We start from the raw sequence: 17,932 nt of genomic DNA, 5'->3' as shown, positions 1-17,932 counted from the left end.
ATTTCTTGTAAAGTTGGTGAATAGCTCTTTAGCATTGGCAGAAATGTCTGGAAATTCCAAAGTGTAACCTAAAGCTTTTGAAAAACATCTGAATGAACAAAAAAAGAAGAAATTTGTTGCACAAGTAGATATGTACATTCCACCTGAAGCATCTCTGCTTTCCAAGTATGTGAAATAATTAATAGCAGAAACTCTTAATTAGGAGGCAAATGTTTACCCTCAGAAGTGCATTCCTTCCTCTATGCCCCTGCTTTCCTCTTAGAGTGGAATGTATTTCGCTGTTAAAAGTCAGAACTAAGAATGTAATTTCACACTGGTTTAGTAACAGATAAGTCCATGGTATCAGTGGAGTTACACTGGAGAGCAGAGGTAAAATCAAAACCCGTCCTCTGCTTTTGATCCTATGTGGTATTAGCCTGTACTATGTCTTTGCACAGAGCAATCGGGTTGTCAATGGGTATATTATCCCCAACTGGAGGGGTAATAAAACTGTTTGCATCTCTTTGGAAACTCTGTGTTTGCTTTTGGGAGAAGAAATTCTTTTAACCTGACACTCCAAGCCTGGGAGGAAAGCTCTCTCTCAGTTTCAAGATTACAGGACCATATTTACCACCTTGGATTTTTCAGTTCCCAGTATTCCTGCAGAATTATGGGTGGGAGGAATGCTAGTAGTGGAGTTTCATCTAAAAAAATGCCCCTTGCTGTGTTGATGGATAAACTTTAAACTTTTAACTTCCAGTTTGGATTTTATATTGCCTAAGTGGTAATACTGCTTTGGAGATATTACAAATCTCCCTGCCGTTCGTCTTTCAGGTTCCCATCATTCATGCTGATAGTCTTCCTGCATGCTGTCCCATTTCAGTCTTATAGAAAAAATACTTCAAGAAAAGGCTTTTTTTTTTTTTTTTAATATGTAATGCAGATCTTAATCAACATTAAAAAATTCAGTAAATTTTACCCTGATCTTCCTTTTTATTTTCTGAGATTTTTTTTTCCCTGCATGTTCTTGAGACTTCCTTCCTTCCTTCCTGAAGCAGCCCTCACGCTTCATGCCTCAGCCCGTGGGTGATGGTGAGCCCAGAAGATAAGTGGGCAGGTGCTGAGCCTTCACATATATGAAACGGAACAGGTTGAGGGCCCAAGCAAACTAAATACCTGCTATGAGAAACTGCTTTTGACAAAACTGTCAACGCTCTAAGGAGAGAGAAGAAAAATCTTTCCATTTTTGAGCTTGGGTGGAAGGGAAGAACGGAATCACATCTAGGAAGACACTAGAGGGCTAGAGGCTCTGGGGAGCTGCTCAAACAGCCTGCAAGGAAGGTAGTGCCAGCACCAAAATTAGGCTGTTTGCCATAGCATTTGTAAAGTCTCACAATAAATGGTAGTGGAATCCTGACTTTGCTGTAATGCCCTTGGATGCTTGTGCTCACAGTCTAAATGTTTTGAGGTTTATTACAAGCTACATATTTATTAAACAAATAGGATAAAAATGTGCGTGTTTCCCATCATCAGAATTTCCATGAAGACATTTGTTTTAATGTACTTCTTTGTCTTCTGCTTAGCAGTTACCGACACTGGAAATGTGTGTGCAAGAAATAAGACTGCATAACACATCAGAAATTTCACTGGCTTTAGAGCATCCTTCCAGCACTTTCTGCAATTATATATTTTCAGAATATTTTCTGTATGTTCTGAACAAAAAATATACACTGCTTACCTAGCTAGTATCCAATGTATAATGTTTTATGGACAAATAGCTTTAGCTATTACAATAGACACCATTCACAAACACAGAGTGGTAATAATTTGCAACAGCTTAAAATCTCTGCAACTACTTCCCCTAAAAAGGACTATTTTAATTTTGCAAGAAGAATAATTTTGCTCTTTCATTACCCAAATCTGTATACATGGGTAAGGGATACTCTTAAATACAAAATCACCATCTTCTTCCCTAGACAAGGAAACAAACAGATTGGTGTCACCTACTTGAACAGACGTTTACAGAAACTTGCCGTTGTGTGAGCCTTAAGATGCAGATAGAGTGGCTCTATTGGAAATTTTCTAAGGAAGTCAAAGTTACTGGTGCTGCTCTGAGATCGCTTCAGCTTTTACAATCTCTTTAAACTGTTCCAGAATTCATTCCTCATAAAATTAAGTAATACCTTGTTTCCAAAGCAATCCTGGCTACCTCAAAGTAAAATTTTCCAATTTGTAGTTTGTTCTGTGGTATCTACTGTTTTTTATTTCCTGAAGGCTCACTCCAGACAGCCAGCAGGATTCTGGAGAAGATGACCGTTTTCACTGACTTGTACCTAGAATTCTTGGGTTCAAAGAGACAATATAATTTGCTCTGCTAATACTGCATCTGCATGTTCTAACAGGGTATTTTATAGGACACAAACAGATGAACAGGTCAGGCAGGTTTAGGCTAATGAAAAATAAATTGTTCTCATAAGTGACCTAACTTTGCCTGAAGGGTTTAACTCTCCTATAATAAATTCAGACTTTCAAAGGGTTCTCATGATTCTGTGCAAATGAGAGGCTTTTTTTGTCATTTATGATAAATTTGGTATTTTTTTTTTAGTTTGATTACATTGTTCAAAAGTTAATCCCTTACTAACTACTGTCTGGAACAATTGAATGTTTTGCAGATGAATATCTGCCTATCTTTGGAATATCTGCCTATCTTTGCTCCATTAGTATCAAAACTATTTGTTTCCATTTGACCCTTCTAAGGTCAGAAAACTTCATAAACTGAGACAATCAGCAAATATTAAGTAAATACTTATACAGTTGCCTTATCACAGTAATTTCTTATTAGGAACAACATTTCGTATTGTTTTAGTGCATTGTCTAGTTGTTTAATGACATGGCATTTATCCTTTATTCGTTATTCCTCATTTATGTGTTAGGAACTTTGTATTATTCTAGAAAATGCTTTCCCTGAAAACTGATCGGACTGTCTGGGACAGAAAGGATCTGAAGATACAATTCCTGAGCTTCAGGCCAGTAAAACGCAGCAGTGAAGTGGCTGAGGGGGAATGAAGGTAAGAGCAAGCACCAACATCATCCCATACAACAGGGGAGAGTAGAGCAGTGCAAAGGTGCCATATGACATGGAGATAATAAGAGCGAGCTCAGGAACAAAGAAGGTGTCTGAATGGTAATGATACCGCCTAGAGGGAGGTCTGGAGTACAGGGAGATGGCTTACGAAAAACAGAGAGAGGCCTGGGGCTCAAATTAGAGCAGAAAGGTTTTACACCCAAGACTGTGGGAGATGGAAAAGTACAGACCTGGCTGTGGGGCTGATCAGACAGTGGAGCCTCCGGCAAGCAAACACGTGAAGAAAGCCTTCTGTGGCAAAAGCAAAAGAGTGAGACTTAGGACCCACGAATAGGTTAAATGTACCTATGAAACCCTATGACTTCTTCTCTACTTTGTTTGCTTCTCTCCAATTTAAAAATGGGCCAGGAGACACCAGAGTTGCTGTTGTATGAAAATGGAAACATCTTTTTTTCCAACTTTTTACTTGGTTTGTGTGGCTTTCATAAAATAATTTATTAATAATAAACTTATTTTCTATAAAAGCTAAAAGTTAATTAATTTTAATAGAGTTACAACTATCACAGAATCACAGAATCACAGAACCGTCTAGGTTGGAAGAGACCTCCAAGATCATCTAGTCCAACCTCTGTCCTAACACTAACAAGACCTCCACTAAACCATATCACTAAGGACTACATCTAAACGTCTTTTAAAGACCTCCAGGGATGGCGACTCAACCACTTCCCTGGGCAGTCCATTCCAATGCCTAACAACCCTTTCAGTAAAGAAGTTTTCCTAATATCCAACCTAAACCTCCCCTGGCGCAACTTTAGCCCACTCCCCCTCGTCCTGTCACCAGGCACATGGGAGAATAGACCAACCCCCACCTCTCTACAGACTCCTTTAAGCTACCTATAGAGAGCGATGAGGTCTCCCCTGAGCCTCCTCTTCTCCAGGCTAAACAACCCCAGCTCCCTCAGCCGCTCCTCGTAAGACTTGTTCTCCAGACCCCTCACCAGCTTTGTCACCCTTCTCTGGACTCTCTCGAGCACCTCCATGTCCTTCTTGTAGGGAGGGGCCCAAAACTGAACGCAGTACTCAAGGTGCGGCCAAACTACTACTAAAACAAACAAACACCACCACCACCAAAACCCATGCAGCTCCAGAATTACATGAGTAAAAGGGAATACTTTCTTCAGATTGAGAAGCCTGAAACAGATAGTACGAAAGGTTGTGTGAAATAAGTACATGAATACAGAAGTCATACAATTCTTCAGGGGAATTTTGCTGCTTGCACTTGGCAGTGTTAAGAAGAGGGCCTTCGCCACTGAAGGATGCATTTCAAAAGGGATTTTTATGAATGGAAGGGCATGAAGAGTTGCGTAGAGTGTACTGAGCAGACAAGATGTAAATGGTGTGTGTATGAACCTCTGAGTCATTCTGTGAGCAATTTGCAGCATTTCAGCTTTTCACAGCCCTAAATACCAAATTCACCCTGATGCCTGGAGGTCCTCCAAGTGCACAGGTCCCCTTGGTAGCAGGGACCTTCACAGGTCCTGGACGGGAGGGAACCGTAATGCAGTTGCACTATCCGTTTTTGTCTTTTGTGGGCAGATGATTCGGAGGGCAGAAAAATTCAGAGGACAATAGAGTATAATTGAGATTTCTCCCAATTCAAACACAGTAAATCCTCTTCTTGATACCAGATAAGACTGCAGTCCAATACAAAAGAAACATCCCATAAGTTTTCTATTTACTGACTTCAGGTAGAAAAAAACACACATCTCTCCTAAATCTTTATTCTCAGTGTACAGTCATTTGCAGCTTAGTTATCCATGCTAGGCCAGACTGAACTATTTACATTTTTCCAAGAGCTTCTCTCTCTCTTTTTTATTTATTTCTTTATGTTTGTAGTAGTGTCACCTGAAATAATTAGAAAATAGCAGAGGAGAATTGTAAAAACAGTATTTAAAATTAAGTGAACAGAATGTATGCCTTGTTATAGAATTGTATGTATTACTATAATGTGCAATTATATTGGGGAAAAAAAAAAACAAAACACTAATCTAAACTAAACTTCCCCCCAGGTTACAGATTGATTTCATAGTTTTTTGTAAGCTATTGCTCTGCTTCCTGGGGTATCTCTGAGGCTCCATTCAGCATGGAATCCATGATAGACTACACACTCAGATAGATGAAAGGTATTATGGTAAGCTTAACTTTCCTACTATTTAGTGAGTAATGATTTATAATTATTCCATTTATGATTACTGAAGTTAGCTGGGCACATACCTACCAACTCGTTTCCTTTTGTTACCAGAGGTGTTGCTTTTTAACAGCAGTTGTTCTAGAAATATCTCATACAGTAGATTTAAATGACAGTGGAGAGCAGACTGTTGCTGGTCACAGCTCTCATCTAGAGCTTTTCTTATACGTGAACCCTAGTTAGTGCCTGAGTAAGCTGAAATCAGTGACACAGAGAAGGTCACAGGTTGCTTTTGTGTATAGCATGTGAGCTTGACTCATAAGTTATGGTCAAGTTAAATGAGCATGAATACAGAACTAAGAAATTTAAAAGGAAGGAATGCTAAGAATGAAACTAAAAAGGTACAGCCACAAAAATTACAGATTATCTTCATTTATTTTAACATTACTGAATGACTTTACTGTTCAAGAGACAGATCCCCAGAAGATGTAAAGCAGCATTGCTTTTTATCACCAGAACACCTGGCTGATTGCAAGTGATAAAAAATAAAGAGTAAACGAGTATAAGCAGATATGCAGATACTGGCAGAACTTTGGTGAGCATTTGCACAGAAATGCAAAGAAACCCTAGGCAAAGAGTCCTCCCTTGTTCTAGTATTTTTTCCCTTTTTTCACCTCTTCCCCACCTTCAGTGAACTACAGTCAGATTTTTCTTTAAAGTATTTTAACATATAGTCAGCAGAAATTTCTGCAATTTTCAAGAGCTTAGTTGCCCTTCTGTTTCTCCCATTCTTGTTGGTGTGTCTCTAGGTGTCTATTTTTCTGCTGGATGTAAGCACTTATTTGTCCCTGCAACTACAAATATTTTGCCATACTATGTATGTCTTGGCCTTATTAAAAAATAAACTCTTTTATCTCTCTTTTTTTTTTTTTCTTTTTTCTTTTTCACTAACAATAACGAGTGGAGAAGAATAAATAGAACAACTATAGATGGTCAAGATTTTATTTCTAGGAAAATCCTGATGTAATGACATGGAGATTTGACACGTGAAGAATTACTGAGAACACCAATTTTGCCTGGTTTTATATTACTTCTACTAATACCACCCAAAGTCAAAATGCTTTATCAGGAGAATAAGGGGCACAAACTGATCAAGAAAAAGCAGAGTTTGACCATAAAATTTGGATGCTTATTTCTTGCACTGGAATCCTGACTGGAGTTCAGTTGCATCTTCCTATTAAACCACCTTGAGGATGAGAAGATATCTGAGAATCTCATGGATGCCCTTACAAGAAACAGAACTCTAAAATTAGGCTGGGGTTTCAAGGTAGCTGAGTACATATTCAACATCATGGCAAGAATGGAAAAACATAATGATGAAAAGGCAGGAAGAATACTCCTAAAAACTTTCATTCGGGGGTTTATTATTATTCTACAAAGGAGGAAAGTACCATCATGTTGCATATTAAAAAATGAGGGGGAGAGGTGAGCAACAGCCTGCCTTCACATGACCTACTCTTGCAGAAAAGCTTTGCCATGTGAAAGGCAGAGAACACTGCTGGAGTGATGACTGCATTTACATGCTGAGATTAGTAAATGCCTCTGTAAGGAAAGGTGATACGGTAGTGTGTGAGAGGTAAAAACCCTGGTGACTTTGATTGTATGTGACTGCTCTTGTGTGCATTTCTGTTAAAATGCTACTTGTCTGTTTTGACTGTGCTTTCTTATTTCAAACAAAGGTTATCAACAGCTTTAGATTCCAATGCTTTGCCTTGGTCTCTGAACAAATAAATTGTACTACATTTAGCACACTGAAAATTCATAGAATTTGTTAAGGCATGGGCTTAAGGCATGCTTCCTACTATTCCCTGCATATTTATACAATTTCTCTCAGCCTGGTTACAACTGTTGGCTGCACTCAGGTCAACAGCATCACATAATAATGTTGAACCGTATTAACTGCATAAATAAGAGATTTTAAGAGTGGACTCCACTTGAAGAATGGGTCAGCATGCCAAGCTAAGGGCAAAATTATCCTCAGATCTTCACAGTAGATCTACATTTCCATACTGCAGCCCGCTAATGTACTCAGAAAAGTCAGAAGTGCTAGGCTGGTATGAGACAAGTAATGAACAGCTCTACCTTGAAAGTACATTGCAGTCTTCATAATTTCTTTCTTCCCAAAGAAAACATCTATACCTTTTCTTTTCCTTCATTCTTATTTTTTTTTTTTGAGAAAAAAAATATGAATTTCAACTCATGTCTTTTGCTCTAAATCCATTCTTCTGTACTGATAGTATTGTAAGCATTAATTGTGAGTTGCTCCAGGTGGTTTAGGAGGACATGAAATCATAGCTCTGAAGCTATAACTGACTTATACCTGTTTTAAGATAAACATCCAACTATTTTTATTTATCCTGCCAAGAATGCTGATTTGAGAGTGAGGCCCTTTAAAAGCCATCTTTTTCACAGTTGAGAAGACTTCTGATTTCATAGCAGAATGTGCCACATCTGTTTTATTCAATGCTGGTTTCAAGAAGAAAATAATAATTGATATTACCCTCAAACACTGTGTGCACAGACAGTTTGAAAATTTCTATACAGTTTTTTCATAATGTAAAACACCATAGAGATAGTGGAAAAGATAAATTGCTCCTAAAATCAGATATTGAGATTAACTCAATGGTTCTCACTCAACTGAAATGAATGACTTGAGCTGACTTCACCTCAAAGCCTTGTCCAAAAGACAAGATTTTCTTGTGGAAGAAATCAGTGGCACAGCTAGAAATCTAAAGAGATTTTCCAAGTCAACATTGACTTTGACTACAACTGGTACTTTGATTGTAGAACTGAAATTCTTGCTCTAAGGTGATCTGCGAGAATGGCAGGCAACATGTTTGTGCTGCACGTCCTATTCATCCCACCACCATTTTAATGTTAAAAGTACCTTGTTTGGGTATAAAATACAGGCAAAACAGTCCCTGTTCTCTCTCTTCTCTCATTCCTCTTTGTCAATGTTTAGCCTCCCTGAAACCAAATCTAGTGTGTCAGTGAATTACATAGCAAAGACCCTTTCCCTGATTTTGCTCTCTGGAGACTATGTTCCTTACTTTTTTTTCCAGAATACTTCTTCAGCAGGCTGAGCATGGGCTTAGGAATCATTCAGCTGAGAGGAGCTGACTCACACTTCCCGAGAGACACCCTCAGAAGGCATAACAAAGACAGATATTTTCCATCTTCAGCAGCTAACAAAGCGTTAGCTTAACACTCCCATTCACAGGCTGCAAACTGCAACCTTTCCTTATCTCTTTGTGTTCTGGGTAGGAATTTTAGCAGGCAGATCTATCGGCCTGTTAGCTTGCACTACTGCAGTTTACCTCTTTGACTCCCTCCGCCTGCAGCCACAGGCTTTGAGCTGTGCTCCTAGCACCTGCCAGACTCTTTGTGAAGGATGAATGGGGTGAGAGAAAAATATGATGGGCCTTGCCAAACCCACACATGCCAGTTGTGGCTGTGAGACCAGAAGTGGGTATGAAGTTTCATTCAGTAATGCTTCTGAAACTGAGAAATTACAAGACCTTGTACTATTCTATTAAGGATCATTACAGAAGAAAGTACAAGTGCGCAAATAATTCCCTGTCCTCCAGGGGTGAAGGTCATTAACAGCTATTTCTAAGTGTGTAATAAAGCTGCTCATGTCTACCCTCTACCACCTCATGTTTACCTCTACCACCATTCTGAAGCCATCCTCAGTCCTTCCTCACTTGATGTAATCCAGAACTTTACTGAAGAAGGGGACGCTCTCAGAGCAAGGAAGGTAAAATACCGCTGGCAAGAGAGAGGCTGACGTAGTTCATGCCAAATTGAGTTAGAGGAGCCTCCTGAAAATATACCTTATCTCTGTAGCTGAGCACAATTTGCTGAAGCAAGGGATAGCCTTTTAACATGTATTAATGTGCTAATCTGCTATTAAAATAATATCCACAGTCTCTTCAGAAACTGACCTCTCACTTGTATTAAAATACATATCTGCTGCTGAACATATAAAACATATGTTTAACAATAAGATATAAGAGGCTTCTGATTTTCAAAGTGCATAAACAGGCCTCAACATAGCTTACACTTTCACAGGCATAATTTTGCACTTGATTTAATAGCAGGTTAAAATGTCATTATTTAGTTACCTATTTCTCTAATTTGCTCTCACGGACAAATACATGGCTAAATCTTACAAATCTTATACTGGGTAATATCAAATTAGAGCAAACTGAAAAATCTAGTCCAAAAATACATTTTACCAACGGTAATTTTATAATTCACAAAGCCATACACATTCAAACCACTAACTTATTTAACAGATCCAGTGTAAATGATGTGTCTGTGTCTTGAGCAGGACTTCACGCACAAGACTGGAGGAACAATTTAAAAGGTCAGCATACAACTCCTATATCACAATGCTGCTCTTATTTGAGAGGGCTGAATATTTCCCCTCTTCCTAAGTAAAAAATTCCTTCCAAGAAAATAAATTTAATATTTATTTATTTATTTTACCCTGTACTGAAAATAAGTCCTCAAACAATGTTCTAGTACAATTTCCAACTATATGATGCATCTGTTAGGATGCATTCAGTAACCAAGAAATAGTTTCATGGTCACTTATGGAGTTTAAGGACAGTAGACAGAAAAGGGGAACCCAACAGGACAAAATACATACCTGTGCTCTGCTGGCCAGCAGCTCTATAGGAAGCAGATACTGGGCAAAAGGAAGAGAGATGAATGTGTGGCAGGTTTTTAAAGGAGAAAGTCTGAAGGAATGTATTGGGTTAACATGGCAAGGTTTTGATATCAGGGAGCTGCAGGCATGGCCTCTGTGAGCAGAGCCCAGGAGCTGCCCCATGTCAGACCAAACCCAGCTTCAGACAGCTCCCAAAGGGACCTGCGGCTGGCCAGAGCCAGGCCATAAGTGACAATAGTTGGGCCTCTGGGAGAGCAGATTTAAGAAAGGGGGAAAAAGCAATCAAAAAAGACCCTGCTGTGCTACAGCAGCTGGGAGAGAGGGATGACAAATGAGAGAGAACCAGCCTTGTAGACACCAAGGCCTGGGCAGGAGGTGCTCCAGGCATGAAGCAGCCGTTCCCCTGCAGCCTGTGGAGAGGCCCCTGGTGGAGCAGGCTGTCCCCCTGCAGCCCATGGGTCCCCCATGGAGCAGATCTCCACGTTGCAGCCTGTGGAGGAGCCCCCGGTGGAGCAGGTGGATGTGGCCTGGAGGAGGCTGCAGCCTGTGGAGAGCTCCTGACGTGGCAGACCCTAGGCCGGAGCTGCAGCCCATGGAGAGGAGCCCACACAGGAGCAGGGGATCTGGGGGGAGCTGCCGCCTGTGGGGGACCCGTGCTGGAGCAGTTTGCTCCTGGGGGATGGACCCCATGGTACGGAGCTGTGTGGGAGCAGTTCTTGAAGAGCTGCTGCCTGTGGGCAGCCCCCGCAGGCTCAGTTCAGGAAGGACGGCATCCCGTGGGAGGGACCCCACATGGAGCAGGGGCAGGGAGGGACTGTCAAGGAGTGGCGGAGACGAAGCGTCAGGGACTGACCACAGCCCCTATTCCCCGTTCCCCTGCACTGCTGAGAAGACGTAGAAGAGAGTTCGTGGGGGGAAGGTGGTTTTAGTTTCATTTTATTTTATTTTATTTTATTTTATATTTTATTTTATTTTATTTTATTTTATTTTATTTTATTTTATTTTATTTTATTTTATTTTATTTTATTTTATTTTATTTTTAGTTTCTCACTGCTCTAGCTTATTAGTAATAAGCAATAAATTATATTAATCCCTCTACATTGAGTCTGCTTTGTCTGCGATGGTAATTGATGGGTGATCTCCCTGTCCTTATCTCAAGCCCTGAGCCCTTTTTCATCATGTTTTCTCCCCCTCTTCCTTGGAGGAGAGGGAGCAAGTGTGGTGCAGTTCTGCTGCCCAGCTGGATGAAGCCACCCCAAAGAACAACTTTGCCACTGCTTGCTGCACCTCCCGATGCCATTAATCATTCGATCGAGCTGGAGCACCATTTATTGTTTTCTGTGAGGGCTAAGGGTATGAAAACTAGAAGTTCACTAGATACACTAGATATGAGGACTGAACTCAGTAAATGCATCAACATACATTTTTTTTTTTTTTGGGGGGGGGGGTGGGGGAGAATTCTTTTTAACATATTGAAGTGATACCCTCAAATTCAAATTTATTTACTTTTTTTTTATAGGTACTTTCACAGAATTCAGAGAATTAACTACCAAAGTAAATACTGAATACAGAAACACTTACGTCACTTACGGTTTCTTGAGAATTCTGGATAAAATAAGTTTAGTGAGGTCATAGCAGTTTTTGACAAAGCTGAACCGGGTTATGAAGCTTAGCAAGGTTTTGTTACTGCGTTATGGGCTTAGGTAGTAAGTCCTGTGAAGTTCCTCAGCTCTGGAGCAAAAGAGAAAAACCCAGGCTGAGACTGTTTTGGTCTCAGCTCAGAATTACACCTCACCTCAACCAAAATCAGAAAAGAGGAGTATGCAGAAAACAGTGCACAAAATTCAGGCAGATTTGTCAGTGACATGACAGGAAAATTAGCAAACAGTGCAATGTATGCCTGTATTTATCTGCAAAGGATAACGGAGACTTACAATGAAACAGAAAATTAATTTAGATAAGATTTAACTGAAGCATTATCTGAAACAATCTTAAAATACCTTTCAGTATTTTTGTCTAGCATATATGTGGAGTTACTAAAATGCATAATAGTTTTCAGATTTGAACCCTGACAGACTTAGGGGCAGCCAAGAAAGATGAAAAAATCTGCATGGAGGAAAAAAGATACATCTGCTCTGGAAGATGAAAGACATCTATCTGCACCAAGTTTTGAATACTGCTTTAATTTCATGCCGTCCCTATTCCCTGCCAACACCCTGTTTCTAATCCCAGCCCCAGCACCCCCTAACACCCGATGCACGCAGCAAAAGCACAGTTCTGTCTGCTGAAGCTGCTATTTCCAGGACTGGACTTGAGCTGCTTGGGGATGTCAGTATGGTTAAGTAGTAATGATTTTGGCCTGGAATATGGGGACTGGCCTCTGGTTTGCCCGACAGACATCTGTTTCCCCAGCTCTATCTCTGAATCAAGCCGAGCTCCAACACAGAATTTTAAAAAGTGCCTCTTAATTACTGTAGTTATGCTAAGAATAGAGAAGAGCGGCAAAACATCACTGCTAATGAAAAGTCATTGAACTAGCAAGACAGATAGATGCTTTTTATTCAACAACTTGAGATGCCAGAAGATTCTCTGATCTAGGCATCTGGGAATTAAAATCTTCCTGAGCATAATTAAAGTGTTTGTCTGCCCTAACCTATAAAAGGTTTATCCACAATGCCAGTTATCATCTAATGAGAAAGGATATCTGCCAAACAGAACACTAGTCTATTTTTCTCCCGTATCTTTGCAAAGATGATCATCACAAGTACTTGGAACAAATACAAATAATCAACCTCCTATTATTATAATTATTTGGATAAAAGGGTTGCAGTTTAAAACTCATGATATAAATCAACAGTCTATTTATGCTGTTAGTTATCAGGTGTACAATTATGCACATTTATTCCCTGGAGTAATTGACCTTAGCCTTAAGTGGATGCCCTCTCCATCATGTTTACTTTGCTATTCTTTCTCATCCTCTAAACAAAATAACAGATCTATAAATCAGTGACATTAAAATAGCCTAGGAGAGATGCCAGGCTGTTTTCCAGCCTTCCTGCTCTCGAGACTGCCCAGTTAGCAGTCTGACAGGTGACACCTCAAGGGCCAGCTCATTTTAATCCATGTTGTCATTGCTGTGCCACCCATTTTAATTGTCAGGGATGGGTGCCTTTTAGGATAACCTGGCCAAGTCCCAGCTGGAGCTTCTACAGCAGGAGGTGTAATAGGCCTGTTGTGATTATCTAAAACAGGAGAACTTTATGATACAGAGACAGGTCAGCTTTAATGGAGCTAAGATGACAGAAAATCTGTTTTAGAAGATGAATCCATTAAATCTACGCAAATCATATACAGACTTGAGCAGACACTATGCAAATATGTTAACACATACGTAGGTGCAGAGAGCAGGCAGGACGTACAAGACTTGCAAGTACCCAACAGCAGACAGATCAATCACAGAAATGTTAAAGTACAACAGAAAGTATATTTAAATGCTATTCTATATAGTAATTGACAACATACCATGTAAGATTTATGACAGCCAAACTTTTCCTATGTTTAAAAAAAAAGCAAAAATCCTTGGTAATTTTAATTGTTGTAATACTGGGGCCAATGCCATATTCAGGGCAACTGACCTTTCCACTCTCACAGCCTGAAGGCTGATTTTGAAAACAGCCATAGCTATTGGTTGGCCAAAGTCAAGTTTCCAAATTGCTAGATAACCACACTGAAAAACTAAGCCTTCTAACATTTTCAGAGATAAGATACACTGTACTGAGGCTGATGAAGGCTCAAAAAGGATGGCAAAAGTTCTCTTCAATCTCAAAAGCTCCTCTCTCAGTTTAAAGCAAAGTCTCATTATGGCTGACAATTTGCTTGCAAATATTTAAATGTGAAAGACAGCAGTTTGGGCAAGAAGGAAAGAATTCAAGCTTTTTTTTTTTTTTTTTGACATAACTTTCATGTAAGAAATTGAAACTAGGCTACTATTTGAATATCTCTATTTTCCTCTTTTATATAATGTGTATAATAACCTTTCTTTATTACGTCTTTTTTTTTTTTTTTTCCTGGTATTCTTTATTCACTTGCCAGCTTATTCAGTAAACTTTCTAACAGTGGTAAAACCTTTTGTTAATTAATTAATTAATTAATTTATTTATTTATATGGACAGTCCCTATGCTTTTGATCTGGGTGAGCCCAAGCAGCTCTATGCTCCTCTTGAAGAATTACTTTGTTGCTTTGAGGATCACATGATTGTAAGAGCATCTAACAAATGTCATAGGACTGTGTTTTATAGGTTATGTCTTCATGATTATGTAGAGTAACACTGCTGAAACTGAATTAGATATCTAAATTACAACCATGGCGTAATGAAAATCAGTTAAAAAGAGAAAAAACCAAGTTCAAAGACCAAGTCCAAAACTTTATCAGATCAGCTCCCTGCTGAGCTGATCTGGAAGGGAGCCACACCTCACCTTCAGTTTTCAAGTATTAAAGATACATCTTCACCTGACCATGTGCAGAATCACCACTGTCCTGGAATGCCGCGGAGAAGCTCAGCTCCATCCCAGGTTTCACCCCAACCAACTTGACGACGCTTCTCTTTAAGGCTAAACTCTCCTGGGGGTTGGACCTAAGGAAATTCTAGGGGAATATTCTGGGACAAAGTTAATGTTTTAAAGTTTACCAAGCATATTTGCCAGAATACATCAATATGTTTGGTCTTGAGATCTTTGGGGAGACAACTAGAAATTGCTGCTCTCATTTTGTTCCAAAAATGCATGTAGTAAGGTGCTTATGGGATGTACTCACAATGATTCTACAGCATCACATATAAATTATCTCTCAGTTGCCTTGCAGCCCCATCTAAATGCCTATTTTTATTAATTGTATAATAAATATTTTATTTTTCTTGTATATATTATTACATATATATGTTATATTCATACATTCTTAATCCTTAATCCATTTAAATATCTGATAAAGTCAACTATAGTTACTTAAGTTACTTAACTAGTATCTAATTTGGTGGCTGCCATCATTTCATTGCTTCCACGTAAATCTTCCCATCATATATCTAGGCTTAACTTTAGTTTCTACCTGCATTTTCAAGGCTGAAGAATAGTTAGTTAATTCCCATCAACAGTTCTTCTAATCCTAATCTCTCTAAATCACTCCTTTTCATTTGCATCACTTCCCAGTTTAGTACATTCAAATGCTTTGATTGCTATAAAAGTTTTGTCCTTCAGAAAGCCAGATGCATTTGGTAATGTTTGTTTTAGAAAGTGCTGCCAAATCCCGAAGGTTCAAGCTTGACTTGTTCAAGGGACAAGGTAATGATGTTGAAAATGATTCCATTGTGCCAGCTAGGTATTACCCTTATTAATCAATCCTAAAAGCATGCTAGGAATTTTAAAATCTGCTAATACTCATTCTTTAATTAACATAACTAAGTTCATACATTGGCTTAAAACTAAAATAAATGTATACCTTCTCGAATATTGTGGTATTTTTGCTGTTTTCAAAACGTGAGCTAATATTTACAAAAACACATCTTGCATCAACAGTATGACATTATTAGGGCATTTAAAAACAGGAGAGTGGTTTGTGCCTGCTGTACATGCCCTGCTTGACCTAAGCCTTTCCACTGACATTTGTAGGCATTAGGTAAGTCTCTAGACTTTAGACATGCATTAAACAAAAATTAGTGCAATTAAGATGCTCCAAAGAGGGGACTAATGCTACCTGAACAAGTCAACCATCCAGCTCAAGGCACAGGCTGAGTGCCCTTCCACTCCTGACCCCAGTGTCTCAGCAGGAACCCATCTGCACTGCCTGCCTAATCTGCCTAATTTTCTCCCCCTCCAGGGTCTTTTTTTTTTTTTTTTTCAAAAGAGAAATGGAATATGTGACTAACTAAGAGCAATATGTTCGACAAAAGATGTCTGCATACCTCCTGGAAAATGTAAATTGCTTCAACCCATTAAAGATTTTAAGTTTCCCAAAGAAATGATCACGATATTTTCATAATATCTCAAGGTGAAGACCTTTTCTACCTCATTGTCAGAAATGAACAGACCATTTCAATTGAACTAAAAAAATCTACAACCAAAAACGTCCTCAATTAGACATCTGGAATGTAAAATTTCAGTACAAATGATTAATATCTGGCAAAATAATTAGCAAGTGAATCGTCATCTTATTATCAGGTGTGTCAGGCTGCCTTAATAGTGAGCTGTCAAAACAACATTACAAAATAAGTGAAAAATGAGATCATATTTAAGTTATTCAGGGAAGGACACATTACAGAGTCATTACAGTCATCCTAGGACCAGGTGCCAGCAACTTGAAGAATTCGACGTTCAGTTATAAGAACAGATCACATATGGAAATAATCATACTCAGGGGCTTATGATATCCACACAAGGACAAATCTTTCAGTCATGATAAAAAAATAATAAAAAGTTACCAGAGTTTAACCTGCACAGCTTGAAATAATGCTTTAAAACTCCTCTCTGCACACCCAGTGTCCCCACAAATGCGCGTCGTACCAGGCCGCACGAATGCGCTCCTCTCCCTCAGGGGTGAAGAAAGAGCCTGCTCGCGCCCTGACACCCCCATCACCTGCCCACAAGGTGCACCCGGATGCCTGCTTTTTCTGTTAATTTGGGGACCACTGGAATCCCTGCCTTAAATACTTCCTAAAACAATACTTTAGTCCCAGCAAATGCAGTCACGCCCTTAGTCAAGGCTCATCACAGGTACCTGTGTGTAACTTGGCTCTGGCAGAGGTGAGGCTGGCATCGCAGTTGAAGCCAGTGGGCCTCTTTTCAAAAGCTCAGCCTGGCAGTCACACCTGTCTGGCAGCGCACATGGACAGCTGTAATTAAGATCATTTTTCCACATAGCTGCATCCACAAATCTGTAATCTTCCCATCTGAGGGATGATTGTACCCACAGGTACATGCAGCTGTAATTCCACAGCTGAATGGTGGCCTACCTAAAACTCAGGCCTAGCGAAAACATGGCCGGCAGCCTAGCTGACTCTCCTCACTGAAAACTTTCTGTCAAAAAGAAATTACTGTGATGTAAGGAAGACTGCAATCCTTGAGCAGCATCCTTATGAAGTGATTCCTACGTAAATTCCTCATCTATTATAAACAATCAGAAATTTGTCCCCAGTCACAGCAGTGGCTTCAGAGCAGAGTGGCTTCCACAGCGTGCTGTATTCACACCCCTTACAGTGGGCTGCCTTCCCTGAAAGATACATGTGTGAAACAGATCTGTGTTTTTATACATTCAGGGGCTTGGGAAGCCCACCACCTGCTAACATAAGCCCTCCATAGCAAACATTATTACCAGGTTTCTCACTTTTTAAAAAAGGGACAATTCCTGCCAGCCAAAATAAACATGCTAAAAGTTACATTGGTTATTTGGAGATATGAATATGCTTAGTATGGAAAATATGCAACTGAACTAATTTCCATGAGTTTCTGACATTTTCATATGGTTTTAGGCTGATTATTGCTACATGTATATGCATATATATGTGTGTATATCCATGCACAAGGATGTTTATTTTCATTTCCAGGTCTTCAACCTACCAAACAGGTGGTTTTTGAGGGAGACAGTGAAGTTTATTATGTCTATACTGCTGTTCAAGGCTTAACAATAGGAATGCAATAGCAGGTCTGATTCAAGACTCTGAGACTGATGTTACCTTTTTGTCTCCAGGCTCTAAAATATACCTTTTACGAGAAGAAAGTCAGCCCACAGTGAAATGTGGTAAGTAATCATTGATTTGGAAAACAGCCACTTGAAATGACTCTGTTGCTACCCACTTGTTGAGTCATTTGAGGTGGGCGATTCAATGCAATTTTGAAAACATGTATTATGTTGTGGGCTTGCCGTGAACATTTTTTTTTCTTTTTCTGTTTTTTATGG

At 39.4% G+C, this 17,932-nt stretch overlaps 1 long non-coding RNA gene across 1 annotated transcript in view; it reads right to left on the bottom strand.

Moving 5' to 3' along the window:
• The window catches only part of LOC121072573, a 47,757-nt gene extending 30,619 nt beyond the window's left edge, over positions 1-17,138 (bottom strand). The window contains exon 1 of the long non-coding RNA XR_005821317.1: positions 16,754-17,138. This is a non-coding gene — a long non-coding RNA (uncharacterized LOC121072573). The remainder of the gene's footprint in view (positions 1-16,753) is intronic.
• Positions 17,139-17,932: the final 794 nt, after the last annotated feature.

The sequence above is a fragment of the Cygnus olor genome, chromosome 6 (genome assembly GCF_009769625.2).
Source record: "Cygnus olor isolate bCygOlo1 chromosome 6, bCygOlo1.pri.v2, whole genome shotgun sequence".
Taxonomy (NCBI): domain Eukaryota; kingdom Metazoa; phylum Chordata; class Aves; order Anseriformes; family Anatidae; genus Cygnus; species Cygnus olor.
This window is presented reverse-complemented; position numbering and strand designations above follow the sequence as displayed.